Here is an 18988-nt window from a genome sequence, read left to right as displayed (position 1 = left end):
GGAAAAATGGCTTGTCCTTCACACCTTCTACAATGGGATCAACTATCAGACAAAGGTATATTTGGATTCTGCTGCAGGAGGTGCATTAATGAACAAAAGCTTGGAGGAAGCCGAAGACATAATTGAAAGTGTGGCCCTCAACCATCACCAATGGGCTACCGAGAGAGGTAATCATTCAAAAACTCCTAGAAAAATATGAGGTGGACACTCTTACTCTGTTAACTGCACAGATGGAAGCCCTCAACAAGAGATTTGATAATATGAACGTCAACAAGGTTAATGCGGTATCCACATCATGCGAGCTTTGTGGGGATTCTAGCCATACAAAGGAAATGTGCCAAGTGGGGTCACTTCAAGCTCAGATTGCTCAATATGAACAATGTGACGCCATTGGTACATTCAATCAAAGAAACAACCCATACTCAAATTCTTATAATCCAAGTTGGAGGAATCACCCAAACTTCTCATATCGCAACAACCAAGGGTCATCCTATCCATCTGCACCTAAGCAAAATGAAGAGATGTCAGACACCCAGAAAATTCTGAAGATGTTGGAGGAGCAAAGGACAGAGAGCCGACAAATGTTCTCTCAACTTCAAGGTGACATGGTAAAGATCAACGAAAAATTAGATGACCATGATAAGAGGTTGAAGATGCAAGAAATGCAAATGGCACAGCTCAGTTCTTCTCTTTCATCAAGGCAAGTGGGTGCACTTCCAGGAAAGCCGGACTTCAACCCTATGGAGCACTGCAAAGCTATTGAGCTGAGGAGCGGATGGATCTTGAAGGGCAAGGAACCTCAAGGGACTGTTCCTTTGGAGGGTATTTCATGCACATCAGCCACTGAGCAACCTCCTTCCTCTACACCAACTGTTGAAGATAAATTGGAGGAAGTTGAGACCGCTACACCCGCTGAGGAACCATCAAAGAAAACTTTAGTGCGCAACATACCCTTCCCTCAAAGGCTCATGTACAAATAGAAGGATGCTGAGTTTGAGAAGTTATACAACCGAGTCAAGGACATCACTTTGGACATTCCCCTTCTCGACACTCTTGTCGAGATGCCTAAATTTGCCAAGTTCATCAAGGGGTTAATGTCCACCAAAAAGATAACAGAGGCCAAGCATACTGTGGCTCTAACAAAGGAAGTTAGCGCAATCATTCTCAACAACAAACTTCCTCCCAAACTCAAGGATCCAGGAAGCTTTACCATACCATGCAAAATAGGTATGATGACTATTGGTAGGGCATTCTGTGACTTAGGAGCAAGTGTCAGTATAATCCCCTACTCAACAAGTGAGAAATGTGGATATACGAATCTCAAACTCACCACCATGGCCATCCAACTAGCAGACCATTCTTGTAGATACCCGATGGGTATAGTGGAGGATGTGCCGGTAGAAGTTGGAGGATTCACTATTCCTACCGACTTCATTGTGCTTGACATGGAAGAAGATCCATCAATTCTGATTATTTTGGGGAGGTAGTTCTTAGCCACTGCAGGGGCAAAAATTGACGTGAAGAATCACAAGTTGTCCTTGGAAGTGGGAAATAAAAAAATAGATTTCAACCTCTCGTTGGACTCCAATGCTTATCTTCCAGAGAAGGAACGATGTTGCAGGTTGGATGATGTCCAGCCGAAAAAGAAGTGGTTGTATCAATCCTTTTCTTTGTCGATGGAAGAACCCGCACCGGCCGGGGTAATAAGGAAGCCTTTTGAAAAGAAACAAAAATATAAAGTGCCGGCCAGGGCCCGATTACAAGACTTCAACCAATAAGCCCTGTACACTAGTGAATAAGGGTTGAGCTAAAGACCTTAAACAAGCGCTTCTTGGGAGGCAACCCAAGGGTTTTTATGTTTTCTTTTTCTTCATTTTTGATTATTTTTGCAAGTTAGTAATAAACTTTTCTATTGTTTGCAGGAAATTTTGGAGTTACACATCAAATAAAGCGGGGTCGTGTCTATTTGGCACGACCGTGTCTCCTCCACAGAAATAAGGCAAAATAACACCAGGACGTGACCGTGCCTCCTGGCACGGTCGTGCCTCCGCCTATACAGAATAACCCTTGAGGTCGTGTTTATAAGGCACGGTCGTGTTTCCTTCACAGAGCCATGCCTACTTGAGGTCGTGCCAATTGGGCATGGGCGTGCCTCATCCACATAATGCACCCTCAACAAGCCGTGCCACTTTGGCACGCACTTCCACAGAAACCCACCTTTTGCAGCTTACAAGGCACGACCGTGCCTCGTCTGCTATAAAAAGGCACACGGCCGTGCGTTCCCTAACCACGGTCGTGTACCCCCAAAACTTCATCTTTTCTCTTCCAAATCTCCCCTGCAACCTCTCTCAAGTCCACTCCTCCTTCTTCTTTCACTTCTTCTTCATCTCTCCACCAAAATCCACTCGAAAACCCCCATTTTCTTTCCCTTCTTCTTTCTCTTTTCTTTTTCCCTCAGATCTGGCAGGATATTGAAGCATTTCCGCAGGAGAATGAATGAGCTAAGTCTGGGGGAGGTAAGCATTGTACATAAGTAAATAAATAAAATTGCATTTTGTTTTGAATTTTAGTTTTTTTGTAATTTGCTTTGAACTTTGCTTTGAAATTTATTTTAGTAGTTCATGGTAGATAGCATGTCAAGAATCACCAACAACATCTCGGTAGGAGTTTGTCCTTTTGTAAAAATGCTAGCACATTTATTCTAGATGATTGTTTTGATACTTGTGGCTAGTATTCTAAGTGTTATGTCTTTTCCTATCTACCATAATAGGAAGTGAGCTAGTATACATTGAGAGAGTTGGGAAATGACCTAGTCTAAGGATCTCTTACACTATTGTCTAATCTAGGAGGTAGATAAATTATGAAATTAGTCATGATTCATAAGACCGGACTAGTACTAGTGTTTCCAAGGTGACCTTCCATTGCATTTTGGTTACTAGACCAACTCAAGTCATGTCAACTCATTTGGAAAAATCTTAAACCCTAAATAAAGCAATGCTTCAAACTCAAATGCTTCTCCAATTTCAAAGCATCTTCAAAAAAAAAAGAGGATAAAGAGAAATAAGAAAAAGGGGATAAAAAAATAGTTCATGAGTGGAAACTTATCAATTACCCCTTTGAGACCGGTAAGGGTTACTAGGGAAATAATTGCTATGTTTCTCTTGATCTTGAGGCAATCCTTTGAGACCTTGTGCAATGGAAGGGATGACCCTAGCCTATGGCAGGTAAGTGTCTAAGGTCTGGAGATATTTAGGAACACGGTAGCATGACAACTTGACTTTAAGTAAGGTTTTGATATCAAATGGATTAAGGCCACTTTTTACACTAAGCACGGAGAACTTATTCTTAGGCCTTATCTTAATGATTTCAAGTATCATGCTCACCATTGTTATTCTGTGATAGGATTTGAATTAATGTGCTAAGAATTATGATGCTGCTATGTATTTTCACTTGAATCTAGATGCAGGTTTTTTACTTGAGGACAAGCAAAAGTTTAAGTCTGGGGGTGTGATGTGTGTAGGGTATACATATATTTCTACTACTTTTGTTGCACATCTTTATGCATTACATGATGATACTCTGTATTTATCGCACCCTTTATTCATGCATTAGGCATATTTTCTCTACTTTCTAGTTCGGAGGTCTGCTCGTGTACATTTGCATTTGTAGGATGGAAATCGGTGTGAAATAAGGTGAAATAAAGGAAGAATGACAAAAGCCCAAGACAGGGTCGTGCCTCAAGGCACGACCGTGCGACATCACCCAAGCCAGGCAAGACATGGTCGTGCCCTATAAAGCCACGGTCGTGCTTCCTATACATGGTCGTGCCTAACATACAGAAGGTCAGCTATTTTAGGCCATGCCACCGAGCACGGTCGTGCCCTCAAAACAAAATGAATCAGACCAGGGGTCATGCCCTTTTCCCAGTACGAGACCAATTTGGGGTCGTGCCTACTAGGCATGGTCGTGCCCGCAAAAGCCTCAAGGCGAACTTATAGGTCGTGCCACAAGGCATGATCGTGTCGCGCGCAGGGCCTATATAAGCATCTTTTTGAAACCCTTAGGGGGGGGGGTCGTCAAAGGTGAATAGAGGATGCCGCGGTCGCGTTTTATAGCATAATTCAGCATCTCATCTATTCTTCCGGGGCTACTCCGCTGTTTCCATCCACCGCCGATGAGGAGATTGCAATTCAAGGAAGAACCGTGCACATAGATAACTCTTTTCCCTTTTATTTCTTGGATTTAGGGACAAAGATGAATTCCAATTCTTCTTCTTTGTGTTGAGTTTGAGGAGTTTTGAGGACCAAACAACAAGGTTAGACTTCATAAAGTTGAGCTTTTGAGGGTTTTTGGTGTTTCCGGCTTTCTCTGGTGTTTCTGGCAGGTTTTCCGGTGGCTGACACTAGTGCAGGCCATCTTCCCCGGCCATGGTCGTCCCACCCTCCCTCTCAGAGGTTGTCATGTGGTTGGTAGGGAGGTGGGTGGTTTTCCACTCATTAGGAAGGTTTTCCACTCATTAGGAAGGTGCATCATCACATTAAAGGCAAGGCTCTCATTGGCCAGCTTGGGCGATGATCAATCCAGATTTGGCGCTAAGAACGGTCAAACAAATCACTCTTCAATAGAAAGGTGCATCATCACATTAAAGGCAAGGGTTCTCATTGGCCAACTCGGGCGGTGATCAATCCTCAAATTACAGCTGACATTTTCTATTTTACATGGCTAAAAGAACTAAGAAAATATTAATTTTGATTCTATAAAAATTGCGACTTGTTACCTATTTATGTAATTTTTTATTATATTAATTTAGAAAAAATATTAATATAATACAACGTGAAATGATTGCGAATTAAGAAAATATTTAAATTAATATAATAAAAAATTACATAAATAGGTAACAATTTTTATAGAATCAAAATTAATATTTTCTTAGTTCGCAATTTTTTAAGTTCAATGAATACATTATTTACATTCATTGGCGGTGTCATAACAAGTCGTCGCCGCTGCCACTCCGTCTGCTGTTTCCACTTTGCACCGCCATGAATTCCACCGCTGCCGTGGCGTGGCTCCGCCTGGCCGAGCGCGCCGGCCTCGGGGCGGCCGCCTCTGACTCCAACTTCGTCTTCTCCCCGATCTCCCTCCACGCGGCTCTCGCCTTCGCAGCTGCTGGCGCCAACGGCTCGACTCTGGACGAGATGCTCTCTTTCTTGGGCTCCCCGACTATGGATCACCTCAACCTCGCAGCCGACCAACTCATGGCCACCGTTCGCGTGAGCAACTGCGACGAAACCGCGCCGCACCTGTCGTTCATCAACGGCTTGTGGGTGGACGGATCGTTGATCTTGAGGTCATCGTTCCAAGAGGTGGCCTCCAGAATCTACGGAGCCGTGGCAAAGCCGGTTGACTTCCAGCATCGAGTAAGAGATCGATCGCAATATTATCTTGAATAATATTTCAATTCTTAATTGCCCATTTAATGGAATTACAAACATACATGAATCGTATTATTGAGATGAGTATAAACTTTAATTGATGTGCGTGCCTCCAAAAAATTCCTTAGGGGGTTTTCTAATATTGACCGTTTCGGCGATGGGGCCGATCACTATAAAAAGTTTATCCACTACAGTTTTATCCCCGAGGCAATGATGCCGCAATAGTACACCCAGGTTGTCACCCCGGCACCTACGGTTCGATCCCCAGCTACGGCGCATTTACAGGAATTTTCCTCCAAATGGGGAGCGCAATCAAAGGATGCTAGGTGTCTGGGTTAGCCGCTACGTGCACTTCCCGATTTATCTTGGTGGCCGATGGGAAACTTCTGTGGGACCGGATCGGTCACCCCAGAGATAGTTAATGGGGCTAACTGGGATTTATCATTTTTTTATGTGCCAATTCTTCTTTTTTGCAGAAGAAAAGAAATAACTATTTTCCCCATTCATTGACACCACCTAACCTAATCTAAAAAGAAAGAAGGTTTTGGGCAACCAATACAAATTAGATCTAATAAGATTTACTAAATACCTCTTAAGGGGCCCACTTCCTGGGTATATTTTTAGCTAATTGCATCCCAATAAGGTCTCGTTATAAATTATTTGGGTTGGGTTGATGTCTTATTGATGATTGATGAGTAGCCCTTTTCTTTAGATTTTGAGTTGCATCTTAATTTAATCTTATTATGGTTAACCCTTTGGCTCTCAAAAATGATGTTTAAATATTTTGAACTATGAGAGAATTTTTCTGATAATTGGTTTAAGTCCCTACATGTTGTTAGGACTAGTAACATCACTAAAGGAGATGAATACTGATTCACTTCTATTTTTTATTTGTCGTGCTCGCCTATAAAATGTTAATGCACATCGGAAATAAACATAAGAAACAAAGCATCATACATACAACAAACTAATTTTTTAATTGGTTTGGAATTCCTTGTTCCTACTCCACAATCTAAAGCTTAATGATAGCACCACTATACCTTCTCCTTTTCGGATACCTTCCAAAAGGGGAAAAATATTTTACAAACCTGTTCTTACAAGCAAACAAACCAAATACAAATAAAGGTGAAAATGAACATAATGTAAATAAGTTATTTACATAAGAAATCTTTGCTTTACATGCTCTTTGTTGCTTTTAAAATGTCTCCTGAAGGTTTAGAATGTAGCAACACTTCCCTTCAAAATCTCCAAGAACTGGCATCCAAAATCCTCCACGAAATTCTCTCTCATAAGCTTCAAGTCGAGGCTAAAAACTGTCTAACAACGACTGCTAGCTCCCATCAGTTGAATGCTGTAGCCAGAATCGAACATTGCTTTGCTTAATGGCTCCATCTAGCATAACATCGGGGATAATAGTCAACTGATGGTACCCATCAATCGATTGATGATGATTAGTCGAGTTCCCGAATCTACTTAGAAACTTTCTATTTGCTTCAACAATGTTATGAGTCGAGTGCACCACTCGAGTTATACAACAATTGACTGCTTATACTTAGCAGTCGATTGATCACACCGTAAACCCCCTTAAACCCTCTCTAATCTTGAACTCGAGGTTTCATGTTCATCAGTCGATTGTTAATCCCATAATAGTTGACTCATACCTCTATGTTAGTCTGACCAAAGGTTGAACTCTCACTTTGTCTGGTATTCAATTGACCTTAACCTACCATGACTTTCATTGCGTAGCATTTGATCAACCTTGACCTGCCGAGACTTCACTTACGTAACATACCGTCAACTTTGATTTACTAGGACTTCTCTATTGTCAAACATTCAATCCTCTTTGACCTATTTGGACTTCTTATCTCGTACTTGACATTCGGTCATCCATGACCTACTAGGATTTCACTCTTTATGCTTAACATTCGGTCCACCATGTCTTGCTAGGACTTCTATCATTGTCAAGTGTTCAATCAACTTTGACTTACTTGAACTTCAGGTCTCATGCTAAATATCAGATCCTCTATAACCCACTTGGATTTTATTTCTCATGCCAAGTGTTTGATCCTCCATGACCCATTTAGAATTCATCCTTGTCAACTCTATGTTGGATTTCCAACCCCCAAGTGTCTAATTAACCGTGGCTCACTTAAACTTCACCCTTGCTAACTCCCTATGAACTTCCCTTGCAAAGTCTTGATGAACTTCTCCACTATCAAGTATTTAGTCAACCTTGACCTACTTGATTTTTCGTTCAACCATTAACCATCGACACCTAAAACAATCTTGGTCAACTTTGATCTGATGTCGATTGCACTAACAATCTCCCTCTCTAATAATCTCCCCTTTTCTCGACATCTCGCTCTCAAATATTGATCACTTGTCAAGTATCTGCTTAACATTGACATACTTGATATTGCACTCAACTAATAAACATATTGATCAAACATCGAAATCTAACTCGAGCCACCTTGAGCTTGGTCATGCTTGACCAGAAGTCAATTGCACTTGACAATATGTTTAAGTTAACCAAGCCCATTAGCCCAACATCCCATTTCTTATGCCAAAACATAAATAAATATTTCCTAACTTAAACTCTTCATTCTCTCCCTTTGGCATACATAAAAAAAGTCTTCACTAAATCTATTATGCTCCTTCATTCCAAACTCATGTCAACATCTCAATGGAGGTTCCCTATCTTCCATTTTCTTTAAAGCTCAATCTTGAGCTTACTACCTTTTCAAAATGCATGCCTTGAAGGTGAACCTCCCCCTTAAAGCATGCTTCCCTTCAATTATTGCAGCAACAATGCTTTATATAGGATTGTGGGGATCGATAGAAGAGGGTGAATATCAATCTCCTTTTATTCATTTTCTTTGTGTTCGTTCTTTCTATCAAAGTTAGTCGCAGTGGAATATACAAACAATAAAATACAAGATAGAAAACATTAAGACTTCACTTGGTTCCAAACTCCTAAGGTTGGTACTCCAAGGCCTATGTACGGGAAGCGCTCATCCACTAGCGTATCTCCTTTCCAAAACTTTTTCGGAGGCGGAGAAACCCCTTACAAATTAAGTACAATCAAATATAAAGAAATAAAGTCTAGATACTTAATTAATAACAAGCAAGTCTTTAGTCGAGTCGATCCAGAAGTCCTGAGAATAACACACCCCTCCTGGAGCTTTGTCGATCATAGAGCTTCGAGTATTGTTTCGAGCACAGAGACGAGGAGAAGTAGTAGTAATATTGGTGATCTTGAATGTCTGCTCGAGGTTTCTTTTTTAGAACTTTTTCAGTCTATCGATCTTATTCAAATCTTATCCGAATGATCAAATTCTTTGCGATTTGGATAAGACCCTCACGATCTCATCTTTATCAGATTTATCAGTGTATCGAATCAGTTTTTCAATCTATCAATCCTAAATCGGATCAAGTCTAGTTCACTCCAAACTTGGTCTGATTGCATCCGATTGCCTTCATTTGTTTTCCGTCTTTCTTCCAGCTCTTGGTTCATATAAGACAAGCATACAAATATGCAAACAAGTCTAATCCTGTAAGTGTATCTAACCTATTAGGCTTACTCCTTATCTTGGATTGTTGGATCTCATTATCCTCGATCGCTTGGAAGTATTCTTGGTCGCTCAGACTCTGCGGTCGTTCACCCCTTCTTCAGTCACTTGGTAAGTCTTGACTCCGTTAATCGAGGGTTATCACCATGCAGTCGTTCGGACTCCCTCCGGTCGTCTAGCTAGAACCGTCGAGATTAACTTCCTTGTATTGGTTACACGTAGTGAGTAGAATATAATATATAGATTTACTCAACATACTTTTACTAGATGTTCAACTCTCAGCTGACCCATCTAGTATGATTTGCCAAGTTCAGCTCCCAACCGACTCCACTTGGACTTATTTGTCAAGACTTCATCTCTCAGCTGACTCTGTTTGGACTTGTATGTCAAAATTTTAGCTCTCGCTGACTCTGCTTGGGCTCGTCAACCTAGTTCTTAACTAGAAATTTTCTACTTGGTTCCCAACCAAGACTTAGTTATCGTCTTGATTTCCAACTAGGACTTGGTGCTTACATAGCTTCACTAGAACATAACCGCTTGCCTATTTCCCAACTAGGGTTTCACACTTTATCAAGTTACCTGCTTCACTTGACACAAAAAAAAATATCAACAAAACCTAACTTTATACTTAGTCATACATCAAAATTTTGGATTCACCATGGTGCTTCCAACACCAACAATGTCATCCCCAATGATATTGCTCAAAAGAAAAAGTTGAGATTGCAATAATTCTCATAATCTCTTACAACTTTCATGCCAATAGGTCTTAAACAGTGTTGATGCTCCTCGCCCTCAAGTCCACCTCGTATTAAGCCTTCGATCCATTGGATGCACTAGAGTCTCTGAGCTTCCTTCATATGCCATCCAATCCTCCTTTGATAGTTGATAGCATCATAGAGTACAATATTAACAATCACTAAAGTTAAACATTATTTTACCATTGACAGTAAACAATTTATGCGAAATGCAGGTCTTACTAACCTATAAACAAATTTTCATAGACACTAAATGGTAAGAATGGAAGTGTACCCAACTTCAATAACATATATATTTTTTTCTTGCCAAACTAATTTAGTTAGGAGCTTGAGGGCAATGAGTGCGTTAAATCTCACAACCATTAAAAGATTGTTTAAAAGAATCTCTAGTGAGTTTTGAAGACAGTCAAATTAAAGAGAATGACACTAACTCACGAAGAGTCTTAAAAATGCAAAATGTCTCATCAATACGGTCAGATTTGCCACAAAGAGATGAATCCACAAATATTACCAAAATCATGAAAAAAAGAGTAAAGGCAGAGCACAAGTCAATAAAAACACAAGTCAGCAAACACCGATAAGCTAAAGCGCAGAAAAGAAGAACAAAAAAGTCGCAGAGATCCACCAGAGACGAAGCACAGTGAAGATCAGCAAAAAGGGAGTGCCTTTAACCACAAATCCGAGAGAAACAAAAAAAAACCTCACCTTTTTATCTTCCACACAAGGCCTCTAGCTTAAACACAACATCCACGCAACACAGAGACGATCCCTCAGCTTTCACCTGGAACGTCAACTATGTATCGAAGAAGGTAAAGGCAGAGCACGGAAATAATGGAGCTGGAATATCATCACGATCGTCAGATAGAGAAACCACTGCCTCATCAACCAAGGGCGGAAGAAAGAGGCCGGGAGAAGACGGGCTTCGTCGCCGATGGAGCAGGAGTGGGAAGCACAAACGTCGGGTGTAGGGGTTTTGGGAAGAACGCAGTGGAAGTCGGGTGTAGGGGTTTTGGAAGCGCGCAGTGGAAGTCAGGTTTAGGGGTTTTGGAAGCGCGCAGTGGAAGATCAGCGGGATGTAAAAATATTTGGGGGGGGGGGGCGGGGGGAGAGGGAAAGAAAAAAGCGAAAATATACAACGGTTTTAAATCGTTGTTATAGCTTCCAAAACCGTTGTTGTCGTTACAAAAAAGCGCATATAAATAACGATTTTCAAACCGTTGTCGTAGTCTTCAAAAACCGTTGTTGTAGGCTCCAATCAACCTCTCAAAGACATCGGTTTTTGTTAAAACCGTTGTAAAAAGTAAAAGACATCGGTTTTGGCATAAAACCGATGTCTTTTGAGTGTTGTTAATTACCGATTTTCTTGTAGTGTAAGTATATATGATTGAGTACACTAGCTTATCCTATGACTGATTATTATTTGCATGATTAATTCATAAATTTGATTTGGTCTAATTAATGCATCAAAACAAATATCATGAAACTAAAATATCATCATCCTATTGTATGTGAGCATATTAATAAAATCTATAAATTTGCCAACCATGCATCATGAGTATGCCTATCGTATAAATTGTAATCATTTCATGCATATAAACATTCAAATCATATAAAATGCAAATCATAAATCACCCAATTTATCTTGAATAATATTTCAATCCTTAATTGCCCATTAAATGCAATTACAAACATACATGAATCATATTATTTAGATGAGTATAAACTCTAATTGATGTGCCAACTCACTAAGAGTGAAATAATTATTTTCCCCATTCATTGGCACCACCTAACCTAATCTAAAAAGAAAGAAGGTTTTGGGCAACCAATACAAATTGGGCCTAATAAGATTTACTAAATACCTCTTAAGGGCCCACTTCTTGGGTATATTTTTAGCTAATTGCATCCCAATAAGGTCTCATTATAAATTATTTGGGTTGGGTTGACGTCTTATTGATGATTGATGAGTAGCCCTTTTCTTTAGATTTTGAGTTGCATCCTAATTTAATCTTATTATGGTTAACCCGTTGGCTCTCAAAAATGATGTCTAAATATTTTGAACTATGAGAGAATTTTTCTAATAATTGGTTTAAGTCCCTACTTGTTGTTGGGACTAGCTTGATCGATATTAAGTTTTTAGCCATGATTAATGCACGGATATAAGTATTTGAAATCTAGGCTCTAGCCCTCTGCATCTCATACCTTTTCTATGTTTCACAATACACAAACAAGTTATTCCTTAGGTGCTTTATGAGATGCTGGCTGACTAGATCTCTAGGTGCATGCAGTCTACGGTAGATATCTAGGCTAAATCCAGTTGTAATAAAATAAAATAAGTATATAAATTTTTAAAAGAATATTTTATCATTTTTAAAAATAAACATGGTTCAAATCAATCCTAGTCTAACAGCTAAAAAATAGCTCCTCTACTTGGAAGGTCTAACACATTTTAATCTAGCATTTTGGATAATATTGCAAGCATTAGCATGAATTATGTGGATATGTTGTTTAAGTACCCAAAAATATTGATTTCCTACTTGGTTGACTAGGTAAGACTTTGGAATCTAGGCTATCTTACTTTTGACATTTCGATTTACTAAGGATAAGTAAGAGACATAGTTTTGATTTGAGCTAAACCAAGTCCAATCCTATTGTAAGTAGCTCGTCTAGTTCTAAGCATCATATTCAACAACTGGGATCTAGATGTGAACTTGCTTAGTGCTGACTTTAGCTCACTAACTTGGTTTTTCAAGTTAGAATTCTCTTCCTCAAGTTTTGACAATTAAATTAAGGTTCCAACTTGAGTAACCTTAGTGGATGAGTCAGAAGTAGTCTTTTCCTTAAGTTGTTTGACTTCCTTAAGTAAAAATTTGACTTGTGACTTATACTTAGCTAGAGTTCTAGTCAGATATGATATAGTGAGGTAATATTTTTTGGTAATTGAGTTTGTTTCCTCACTTGTTGACTCATCTGAGTCACTAATTTGACTAAACTCAGAAGCTAACTCAAAGTCGAAGTCAGATTCAAATTTGTATGCCTCTTGAGTAGCTACTAAGGTTAGTAGATTAACTTGATCTAAGTCTGATCTAGATTCTGAAGAGGACTCATTCCAAGTCGCCTTGAGTGTTTTTTTTCTTTCTGTCTTTATGATTATCTTTTTCTTTATCTTTTAGGAGTGGACAATCTGATTCGAAGTGTTCTTTCTTGTTGCATTCAAAGCAACAAACATTGGCTTGATCATTTCTCAAGATTTTTTTTACAAACTTCTTGGAAAATCTCTTTCATCGGATTATCCGTTTAATCAGATTCGCAACTTTTGAAGATAAGTCATCTTCAGTCGTCGATGATTCGGACTCAGATTCGATTTCTTCCTTAGGTTTGAGTTTTGACCTAAGTTTAGGTTTGAGTCTATCAGTTTTATCAGTAATTAAGGTTATACCATTTTCCTTTTGATCTAGGTTGGTATGTTCATGAAGTTCAAAGTCATAGAAAAATTCATCCAATTTTATTAAGGATAGGTCTTTAGATACTTTGTAAGCATCTACCATGAATGCCCATAGAGTTATTCTTGGGAAGACTTTTAGCTATACCTAATTAAGTCACGATTATTGACTTGTTCGTCGATTGCATGAATGCCGTTCAGGATTTCCTTGAATGGGCTAGGCAATTGACTTACGAATTCGTTATCCTTTATTTGGATTTTTTGAAGCTGGCTCAGTAATAAATCCTTCTTAGCGGTCTGTGAGTTGATTGAGCTTTCGTGGAATTCAATGAGCTTTTCCCACAACTCTTTAGCACTGCTAAAGGGTCCGACTTTACTCAGTTGTTCCTGAATTAAACCACATTGAAGTGTGGTTGTGGCTCGAGCATTTGCTTGAGCTTTCTTTTTAGTGTCACTTGTCTAGTGACTGAAGTAAGAAGACTCGCCATTTGGATTTCTAGGTAGTTCAAATCCTACATTGATTATCATCTAGTTATCTATCTCATTCATGAGATAGTATTCCATCTTTTCTTTCCAATAGGCAAAGTTATTACCATTAAATCGGGGAGAATGGGTTGCGTTGTAACCTTCTTACAAGGTCATTGAGCTTAGGGTTAAAAAAAATTAGTTTAGGTTGAGTTAGAGTTAAGTTTTTAAGTTGATTTGATCTTGACTCAAAACACAAAATTCATCCTAAGTTATATTCAGGTTTTGCTTTGGGTTAGTTAAATAAAATGTTCCTAACTTAGCTTATAGGTCGTGGCGAGGCACAGTGCCTTCTTGGATATCGAAACAATGGCTACTTTATAAAATAAAGCCAAAATAAGAACCTTAAACTTGATTGGCTTTAATACAATCCCTTGGTCTAACTGGTTTAGAACGAAGTGGGGTAACTTCGGCTAGTTCCAGTTGACTAGATGTACCAGGTAGGGTATTCCTTACTCTTCCTAGACATGCACCTAATCGAGCTTTTCTAGCATACTATCAGCTCAACCACCTCTGATACCAATTTGTAGGATCGAACTCGACGCTAGAGGGGGGTGAATAGTGTTACGAATTTTATAAGCTTAATAATTTAAGTAAATAGAAATTAATACTAACAGAGTAATGTAGCGGAATGAAGATAAACACTCAATTACTTAACACTTTATCAAAAATATAACTTATGCACTTGTTCTAAATTAACAAATCAAGCATGTAATAAATTGATAACAATAGTATTATCAATATTTTGGCCTAACTTAACAAATTAAGCATACAAGGATTTTATCAAGCAACACAAATTGTAACGACATAAAGCATAAAAAAAATATGATTCTTATTTCGATAAACTCCTTTTCTAGAAAGATTCTAGAGGTGAAAAAATCTTAAAAAGAATCTAAAAATTATAAGCTCAAAATATATGACTAACAATGTATGACAACAAATATGAGATGCAAATTTACGTTAGTTGTTGTCGTATTGGAAGTTGAAGCTTGGAGTCTCAGCATGTCGTTGCAACAGATCGAAGAGTACGGATGGTGCAACAAGCATGTCAAGAGCATGGCAAGCCCCAGTCGACTAGATGCTCTTCGATCACCTGGACGCTGCTGACGTGGATATGACGTTTATCCAATAAATAACGTCGTCCGCGGTCTCCAATCGACTGGACACCTTCCAGTCGCTTGGAGCTTGATCAAACCTGATCTTTACTGTCTCACTTGGATTGCTGGATCTCATTATCCTCGGTCGCCTAGAAGTAATCTTGGTCGCTCAAACTTTGCGGTCGCTCACCCCTTCTTCGGTCGCTTGGTAAGCCTCGACTCCGTCAATCGAGGGTTATCACCATGCAGTCGTTCGGACTCCCTCCAATCGCCTAGAACCATCGAGTTTAACTTCCTTGTATTGGTTACTAATGAGTAGAATATAATGTAAATTTACTCATACGTACTTTTACTAGATGTTCAGCTCTCAGCTGACCCATCTAGTATGATTTGCCAAGTTTAGCTCTCAACCGAATCCACTTGGACTTATTTGCCAAGACTTTAGCTCAGCTGACTCTGTTTGGACTTGTCTATCAAGATTTCAGCTCCCGCTGACTCTGCTTGGACTTGTCAACCTAGTTCCCAACTAAAAATTTTCTACTTGTTTCCCAACCAAAACTTAGTTACTATCCTGATTTCCAACCAGGACTTGGTGCTTACCTAGCTTCACTAGAACTTAACCACTTGCCTATTTCCCAACTAGGGTTTCACACTTTATCAAGTAATCTACTTCACTTGACATAAAAATATTAAATCTCAACGAAACTTAACTTTATACTTGGTCGTACATCAAAATTTTGGATTCACCATGGTGCTTCCAGCACCAACAATGTCATCCCCAATGATATTGCTCATAAGAAAAAGTCGAGATTGCAATAATTCTCCTAATCTCTTACAACTTTCATGCCAATAGGTCTTAAACAGTGTTGATGCTCCTCGCCCTCAAGTCCACCTCGTATTAAGCCTTCGATCCATTGGATGCACTAGAGTCTCTGAGCTTCCTTCATATGCCATCCAATCCTCCTTTGATAGTTGACAGTGTCATAGAGTACAATATTAACAATCACTAAAGTTAAACATTATTTTACCATTGACAGTAGACAATTTATGCGAAATGCAGGTCTTACTAACCTATAAACAAATTTTCATAGACACTAAATGGTAAGAATGGAAGTGTACCCAACTTCAATAACATATATATTTTTTTCTTGCCAAACAAATTTAGTTAGGAGCTTGAGGGCAATGAATGCCTTAAATCTCACAACCATTAAAAGATTGTTTAAAAGAATCTCTAGTGAGTTTTGAAGACAGTCAAATTAAAGAGAATGACACTAACTCACGAAGAGTCTTGTCGGAAATATTTCTATTCTGAATTAATTGAAATATTACAAGCCATAGGTCCCTATTTATACATGAGTATAGGGACTTATTCTAGACGATTTATTCTAAACAGAATATTTAATATATAATAAATTAAATATTCTAACACCCCCCCTCAAACTCAAGGTGGTAGAGTAGAGATCAGCTTTAGTTTGCTCAATAACACATAGAAGCGACCCAGCAAGAGAGACTTGGTGAAGATATCTACAATCTGATGTTCGGTAGACACGGACTGCAATTGCACAGTGCCAGCACCAACATGCTGCCGTACAAAATGGCAATCGATCTCGATGTGCTTAGTGCGCTCATGAAACACATCATTTCGAGAAATTTGAATGGCACTCTGACTATCACAATGAAGATCGGTGGCAGGTGGTTGAGGAATGCCAAGATCAGAGAGAAGTCGTCGAATCCAAAGAAGCTCGGAAGTAGAATCAGCAAGTGCACGATACTCTGACTCAGCACTGGAACGAGAAACGACAGTCTGTTTCTTGCTTCGCCAGGAAACAAGGGAATCACCCAAGAAGAAACAATAACCAGTGATGGAGCGTCGGTCAGTGGGATCGCCTGCCCAATCAGCATCAGAGTAACCAGTGAGCACCAATGATGAATCTGCAGAGAAGTGAAGACCATGTAGAAGAGTGCCCTTAACATAGCGAAGAATACGTAATACAGTAGAATGATGAGCTGTACAGGGACTAATCATGAACTGACTAACGATGTGAACTGCATGAGCTATGTCAGGACGAGTGACTGTCAGATATATTAGGGAGCCCACTAACTGGCGATAGAGTGTGGGGTCCTCAAGAGGGGCGCCATCGAGAGGAGTGAGACGACAGTTTGCCTCAAGTGGAGTTGATGCAGTCTTGCTGTCAGTCAGACCAGCACGGGAGATGAGGTCAGAAGCATACTTTGCCTGGGACAAATAGATACCATCTGCCGTGTCGGAAATCTCAAGACCTAGAAAGTAACGCAGCTTACCAAGACTCTTCATATCAAAATGCTGATGAAGATAGGTCTGTAAATCAGATATTCCAGAGGCATCGTCTCCAGTGATCACCATATCATCAACATATAACAATAGAATAATAATCCCGGATGAGGAGCGACGAATGAATAAAGCAGAGTCATAGGGAGAGGCGGTAAACCAATACTGAATAAGTGCTGAGCTGAACTTGGCGAACCAAGCTCGTGGTGCCTGCTTCAGACCGTAAAGAGCACGACGTAACTTACATACCTTCCCCGAAATGTCTGAACCTGGCGGCGGACTCATATAAACCTCCTCAGAAAGATTTCCATGAAGAAAAGCATTCTTCACATCCAACTGGTGAAGAGACCATCGACGAGCAGCAGCAATAGCCAAAAGACAACGTAGAGAAGTCAAACGGGCAACAGGAGCAAATGTCTCTTCATAGTCAATGCCGTACTCCTGTAAGAAACCTCTGGCCACAAGACGAGCTTTGTAGCGCTCAACAGATCCATCAGAATTTGTTTTGATCTTGTACACCCATTTGCAGTTAATAGGTTTCTTGTCAGGTGGTAGATCAACTATATCCCAAGTCCCAGTCTTCTCAAGAGCCTGCAGTTCCTCAGACATAGCCTCACGCCACATTGGATCACAGTTTGCCTCACGAAAAGTCCTAGGCTCATGGTTAGATAGAATGGCAGAGAAACAATGGTAATCAAGGAGATGAGAAGGAGGACGACTTACACGGGTTGAACGTCGACCAGTGGCAGCAGGGACTTGAGATGCTTGTTCAGGAGACGCAGATGAGTTAGCTTGAGGTGACGGGGAAGCATCGACAGTGTCAACAGGAATCTGTGTGAGCTCGGGACCTGCAGAAGAAGGAGATGGATCCAAAACAAAGAAAGAGGAATCAGTCGTTGACGGGGAAGCATCGGCAGTGTCAACATGAATCTGTGTGAGCTCGGGATCTGCAGAAGAAGGAGATGGATCCAAAACAAAGAAAGGAGAATCAGTATGAAAAGGAATGGTAAACTTGGACTCAGAAGAGAACATCTTATGTTCCCAAAAGGTGACATGACGAGAAATACGAATTCGATTGACACAGGATCCCAACAACGATAGCCTTTATGTTCTACCCCATATCCCAACAAACAACACAGACGATTCTGAGGCTCCAATTTGTTTCGTTCATGTGGGGGAAGGTGGACGAAACTGACACAGCCAAATGGACGAAGAATGGAGTAATCTGGTGGCTGACCAAAGAGTTTCTCGAAAGGAATGGCATCCTGAAGTACAGAAGAAGGCATCCGGTTGATTGTATAGACAGCAATAAGGGCAGCTTCTCCCCAAAACCGATCAGGACACGAAGCAGAAAGGAGCATGGCACGAACAGTATCTAGAATGTGCCTATGTTTACGTTCAGCCCTACCATTTTGTTGTGAAGTGTAAGGACATGAACGTTGAACAACAGTGCCCTGGGCAGAAAGAAAATTGAGAAAGGTAGAATCATTATATTCCAAAGCATTGTCAGTGCGGAGTGTTTTAATAGGACATGAGAATTGTGTTTGAATTATTTTTGCAAAAGTGGAGTAAGTTGAGGCAAGTTCGGAACGATTTTTCAAGAAATAAATCCAAGTGAATCGGGAATAATCATCAACAAAGATTACAAAATATCGATAACCTTTGAACGTTCCAATGGGAGAGGGCCCCCAAATATCTGAGTGAACTAGGGAAAAAGGTTTATCAGCAATAGAATGATTATTTGAGAAAGAGAGTGCTGGTTGTTTGCCAAGCTTGCAATGCACACAATCAAAAGATTCAAATTTAATAGAACCAAAAAAACCTTTAGCAGCAAGAGATCAGAGGTTATGTGATGAAGCATGC

General features: G+C 39.9%; 1 pseudogene; it reads left to right on the top strand.

Moving 5' to 3' along the window:
- The first annotated feature begins 5039 nt into the window (after positions 1-5039).
- LOC141842655 (serpin-Z1C-like) overlaps positions 5040-18988 on the top strand; it is a 23771-nt pseudogene continuing 9822 nt past the window's right edge.

Source organism: Curcuma longa, chromosome 12, assembly GCF_044706935.1.
Source record: "Curcuma longa cultivar G26 ecotype Majalengka, Jawa Barat chromosome 12, ITB_CL_G26_1.1, whole genome shotgun sequence".
Lineage (NCBI taxonomy): Eukaryota > Viridiplantae > Streptophyta > Magnoliopsida > Zingiberales > Zingiberaceae > Curcuma > Curcuma longa.
The sequence above is the reverse complement of the archived record's forward strand: the minus strand, read 5'-3'. Positions and strand labels throughout refer to the sequence as shown.